General features: G+C 47.1%; 1 protein-coding gene across 1 annotated transcript in view; it reads left to right on the top strand.

Moving 5' to 3' along the window:
• The first annotated feature begins 5,431 nt into the window (after positions 1-5,431).
• The window catches only part of FAM110B (family with sequence similarity 110 member B), a 108,441-nt gene continuing 107,872 nt past the window's right edge, over positions 5,432-6,000 (top strand). Inside the window, exon 1 of the mRNA XM_056485308.1 lies at positions 5,432-5,534. The gene's annotated coding sequence lies outside the window, so the exon portion shown is untranslated. The remainder of the gene's footprint in view (positions 5,535-6,000) is intronic.

Here is a 6,000-nt window from a genome sequence, read left to right as displayed (position 1 = left end):
CGTGTTACTGGCAACTAATTAGAGTTCTCTGTTGAAATGACATTACTTTATTATACACCATTAACATAAAATGTCAAAACTAGCATGATAGTGGCTTTCATACAAAAATTGAGCCTACTTCTGTAAGTGAAAGCAACAAAATTACAGCAATTTTAGTATCAGTATTTTAATATATTATATAATATAGTTAATGTGGTATGGCAAGAGTTTTTTCCATATAAAGATCACAAAAAGGAAATCCTCCCTTTAAAGAATGTCAGTGACTATCAATTCTGTCCTCTGCATTTATTATGCAGATTAAATAAAATTCAAAAAACATTAAATGTCAAAGGGTGGGGGTGGGGGTTGAACTTATAAGTTCATATTTTTCTCTATATCCTTAGAGCACAGGGTACACATTACAATTAATTTACTCTCCTCCACCACTGAGTAAGTGATATTATTATCATATTGCATCCAGTTAAACAAGCAATTGAATTCCTTCTGGCCAGGCAGTAAGTAAAATGCTGGTGCTGGGATGAGGACACAGGGCTCTTTGGAGCAGGCTGAATATCAGGATACCACATTTATTTCTCATTTATGTGCTAGGTTTGAATGTTTCTAAACTAGATAACAAGAAGGGATCTGTAGGAGACAGTGGTGAAATCAAGCCACAGCTGGCAAGGTACCTAGCTGTTCCTTGATAATATTAAGATGTTGGTAACATATAAAACTGATGTGAGGGTAATATTCCCTTGGCAGCACACTAAATATGCCACAAGACACATAACCAATGAGTATAATTTGCAAATGTGTATGGAGAATCAGTCTTGACAGTTTTGTTTACAAAGGCAGGCAGCTTTTTGCTGATAAGAGATATGACATGCTATTCATCTTACTGCTACCAAGCCAAAGGGATTGCAACTATGATAACAAACTGTTAGATTTGATTGCTGGAATGCTTATGCAACCTTAGTAATAAAGGGTGTTTAAAAGTATCTCGTTTGTTCTTAAGCAATCATATGGTATTCCTTGTAATAATTTTCCTGGGACTCTTAAAAGGACCAGATAATTAAAGAAAAGATCTCTGTCTGGCTCAGCTTTAATGGGTCTGCTTTCTCTAAGTAGGTGTATGTAGGAAACAGGAGCAGACCTGTCTTGATTTCTCTGCTTGCATGGGTTGAGGCAGGATGTCAAGTGACACAGTCATGGCCTCACATCTTTCAGTTCCTTCATTTCAGCTGGTGTTACCTGCACACACCTCCCAAAACTGGAAAATAAACAGTCCTAAAGATAGGACAAGTGTAATGGCTTTAAATTGGAAGAGGGTAGGTTAAAATTAGATAAGGAAGAAATTCTTCACTATGAGGGTGGTGAAACACTGGGACAGGCTCCTATCCCTGAAAATTTTCAAGGCCAGGTTGGACTGGGCTCTGAGCAACCTTGTCTGCTGGAAGTGTTCCTGCTTGTGGCAGTGGGGTTGGAACTGGATGACCTTAAGGGTCTTTTCCATTATATGATTCCAGGTAGTGCTGAGACCTTCAAGAAGCTGAGGAGGAGGGAGGTTTCTGGCTTGTTTCTCCCTCTTACTGAGCACCAGAAGAATGGGTCAGCATGACTAACACTGCTCCTTTGTCATCAGCCCCCTGCTTCAAACAATACTGAGAAAACACTTTTCCCAGCACTCCTAAATACCTGCACCATTTATAGCCTGAGTAACATGTTGTTCACACGTTTTCTTACAAAGCTCATGATCAAAGTAAAAAACTCCCATAACTTATATAAATACTCTGCAGAGCAAATACAGGACTGGAGAGCTCAGCCATGTTTTTGTTAAATATTGCTCACTGAGCTTTGTTGAATGTGTACATGCAGCTCAGTAATGTGCAGACGTGGGCTGACCCAGCTGTGATGGCTAAAGCAGTGTTTTGTCTGGCCATCTCACTCCCACCTCAGCAGGCACAGCTGCACAGGCTGAGCAGGCAGACCAGGCTGGCCATCAGAGATCATGCACATGCCTCACTAATGGATTTAACCAGGGCTGAGTACACTGAAATACTTGGTGACTGCTTGGTCAGTTCAGATTGTGACTGACCCCAGCTCACACCTCCTGATCAGTAGACTGGAGAGAATATTTATAAGGATAAAAATCATACACCCCTATAGGGGTAGGGGCAGCTAGGAGGGCTGCACCACTCAGTACCTGAGTTACTGTGGCTTATTCAGCCTGAGTGCTGCAGTAATTCAGCCAGCAGCCTGCATTTTTTAATGTATTTGAGCACTGCACATAAGTCTACACAAAGAAGACATATCAAAACCCCAAACTTCCCACAGCAGGGATTTTAGAGCTAACAAGTGGAAAATGAGTGGCTTTGTTCTTAGTTGTTCTTACAGTTACAGGTGACTTTGTGAATAGCATATACTGTGCCAAACTAGGACTGAAATCCTCTTTGAATGCAAGCAGGCCTCAGGTTCAGCAGCAGCTGTGAGATGGAGACTTACTATTAATGGCAGATTCAAGCAGCATGAACAATAATGAGGAGCTGTTTAAGGTGGACACAGCTTGTCTGCATTAGAGCTGGACCTTGAGCACCTGTGGTAATTAACACAATTTTAACTGGTGTCAGCTGTTTCTGAGCAAACCTATTGATTAGAGCAACAAATGCTTTATTCTTGGTCTTATAAGAATATGGATTTAAGAAGAGAGATATGATCAAAAGATGTCGTTTTAATTTTTTTATCTCAAAATCTTTTGAAAGTTGTGAAATGTTTTAATGGACTGAGAGGATTAATGCATTTTTTAAGGATCTGTTACTTGGAAAGCACAAAGAAGAAATCAGTCTGGAATGTGATAATTTTGTGTTCATTTCCAGGGGTTCTTGACTTAGTTCCAGACAACACAATTTCTTATGCACAATTTTTACTCGTATTTAGCAGCCTTATTTTGAGTGAGTTTAATCTGGTACATGCATGTTTATAAAATGGGTTTCTTGTCTTAGATATGATTTATTAATCAGGGGTTATAGTGTTTTAAAACACAAAGATTTGTTTATGAGGATAACCATTTAATGTACTTTTAAACATCATCTTAGGGCCAGGGTGCTGGTTTCATCAAAGGGACCTGGCATGTGATAAAGTCCATGAGTGTTCATGATGAGCTCAAGGCCTTGCTGTGGCAGGACATCTCACCACTGCTTCAGTGGGTTGGTCATCTGTCTGAGGCTTCTGTCACTAGTCTTGACAGTGAGAACAAAGATCATATTTTAGTAGCTATATTAAAATGTCATGCATTAATTGTATTATTCCATACTTCTCAGAGGCAGCAGCTGCAGAATGTGGCATAATTTAATAAAGCTATCCATCATCTGATAGCTGGGTGTGAAAAACTTACACAGGTAAGTGTGTAAGAAGTAAAAGGAAGTAGTGTAAGAAACAACTCCATAGTTCTTGTTTTGTCAGAAAGGGCACAACAGAACTGCTATAAATGCACCTAGGCTTTAGGAAACATCAGTATATTGATCTGAAGTTAAGCTATCAATAAAGCTCTGTTTTGACTAGGAACTGGGAAATTTTCTGGCCAGAACAGGTCACCTAATTTCACATGACAGTTGCATTCACCTACTCCTCCCCTTACTATGTACCCTCAGCCTAAAGAGTGAAGGGCACAATGCACACATCCTGTAAAAGTTGGCCACAAGAGGTGGGATGCCTGTGGATTGAACATGTGACAAATGTCTATGCCATTGTGGCAGAGGCTTCATTCTGCACATGCTGCAGGGCTGATGGCTGGCTTCTGGCCCTAGTGCAGAATGCAGCAAGCAGATCCCACTAGCACCTAGGATGTATCCTACACCTCTAGCACACTGGCTTTAAGGCTGGCTGGTGTCTAAGGCAGACTTCTTCATGCTTACTACACTGTTTCACATTTTCAGACTTTTTGCCCCCAAGCACATAATTTTTAAATTTTAAGATAAAACAAAAAAAAAATCCCCTACAACACAGCTACAGGATTAAAGATTCAAATTCACATACTTTTCATTCCCTTTTTCTGATGCAGCTATGCTAACACGTGCAGGAAGCAGAAGGTCTGCATGGGTAATGTGGAAGAGCTTACATGCCACAGGTCCCCCTCCTTCCTCACATACCTCATGGACCATGCAGAAAATTTCTAGCTAATAGCTAGGGGAACTGATGAATCATCTGCTTCTTTGGAGCACAAAAATGCAACATGGTCTAGTACTAAAGCTGAGGAGCTGGCTTAGCATCTAAAACCCTGCTCTACTCTATCCCTCTGAGTCTGGGAAGCAGAACTCTGCATAGTGAGAGCTCCCGGCTTAGATCTTTTGACTGCTGGGGCTTAATGAACATTATGTGAAAAGACCTTTTAAAGGAGGCTGCTTAGAGTTTATTCCTGGTTTTAACAACCCTAGGGTAGTCAAGTTTTGTTGCTGCCTTCTTAAAAGTGCACAGTGACTGCCCATTCCACCTCTATGCAAACTACTAAAGCCTAACTCAGATTCAGAGAAGGCCTGATACAAGGCTAGTTGTGTCAGTTTATTTTAAGTTAGATGTGAATGAGGAGAAATCTCGTTCTTCTATTGTTTTAACTGGCATGATTGGACTGTGTGCGCTGACCTCAGGTACCTGAACTGAATGACAAAATCGGTAAGCTTGGAGGAGGTTTACAGGATGAGCACTAACGTACTGTGAAAAAGAAAACATAAAAAAAGCTTTGAGAAAGGTACCTTAAATTGGACACGTAGATCAATATGCAGAAGAGTTTGAAATATGTGACCTACTACAGACAATGGGGCAAAGGTGCATTTGAAATTAGTTTTTCAAAGCTTCTTGGTTGCTGCCAAGTGCAAAATACCAAGATACCAATCTCGGCGATGCCATCTACCCAGAGCAATAAAAAACCCACCCTTAATTTAACAGGAGTCACCAGTCAGCTCCCGAGGCATAAACAGGCAGCTGAAGCCCGGCGCGTAGGCTGCCTTCAGTGCCGGGTGCCGAGCCGCGTTTGGCACAGGTGGAGGAGTTTTCATCACAGCCCGAAGTGACTCCGGCGGAGCCGCTCCGCGCCCGCCAGCGCCGCACGAACAATCTCCTGAGGGAGAAGCGCCCGCCCGCCGCAGGAGCGATCTCCGTGCGGGAGAAGCGCCCGCCCGCCGCAGGAGCGATCTCCGATCTCCGTGCGGGAGAAGCGCCCGCCCGCCGCAGGAGCGATCTCCGATCTCCGTGCGGGAGAAGCGCCCGCCGCCGGCCCAACAAAGGCGACACGGCGGGTCCCCCAGCGCGGAGGGGCCGGGGAAGGGGCAAGCCCTGCTCCCGCCCCACTGATCTCGGTCTAGCCCGGCCCGGCTCGGCTCGGCTCGGCGCCGGGAGGAAGCGCCGGCTGCCCGGCCCGGGCCCGCCCCCGGCTCCGCCCCTCCGCCGATCCCCCGCCCCTCCGCCTTCTCCTCGCGGCGGCGGCGGCTCGGCCCGGCTCCTCCGGCTGCTCCGCGGCTCCGTTCGCCGCTCTGCGGGCGCTCCCGCCCGCGCTGCCCGGCACGGTAAGGGCTGAGCGCGGCCCGCTCGGGGCTGAGCGCGGCTCGGTCCCACGGCTCGGTCCCGGGAGCGGGGGCGGGCGGGACCCCCCCGCGGCTCTGCCAGCCCGGCGGGTGTCGGGCGGAGGGGCTGCGCGGGGCCGGGAGGGGGCGAGCCCGCCGGGGGCTGCAGCAGGAGCCGCCCAGCCCTGCCCTGCCCTGCCCTGCCCTGCCCTGCCCAGCCACGCTGCCGGGGCCGGCGGGCGGGGGCTGCCCGCGGGTCGGAGCGCGGTGCCGCGGGCGGTGCCCCGCCGGCTTCGCCCCCCGCGCCGGTGCGGCGGCTCCAGCCCCCGGCCCGCCAGCGGGGCGGGTGGGGCGGTGTGGCTCCTCTGAATTGCCTCGCTGAATGGCCGGGCAAAACATGTGGCCCAGGAGAAAGCCGCTGGAAGCGATAGCTGCTGGGCTCCTCCGAGTTACTCCCCAGGTCGGTGCG

This window comes from Oenanthe melanoleuca, chromosome 2, assembly GCF_029582105.1.
Source record: "Oenanthe melanoleuca isolate GR-GAL-2019-014 chromosome 2, OMel1.0, whole genome shotgun sequence".
In the NCBI taxonomy this organism is placed as follows: domain Eukaryota; kingdom Metazoa; phylum Chordata; class Aves; order Passeriformes; family Muscicapidae; genus Oenanthe; species Oenanthe melanoleuca.
Note: the sequence above shows the minus strand (reverse complement) of the source record. Positions and strands in the feature narration are given on the sequence as shown.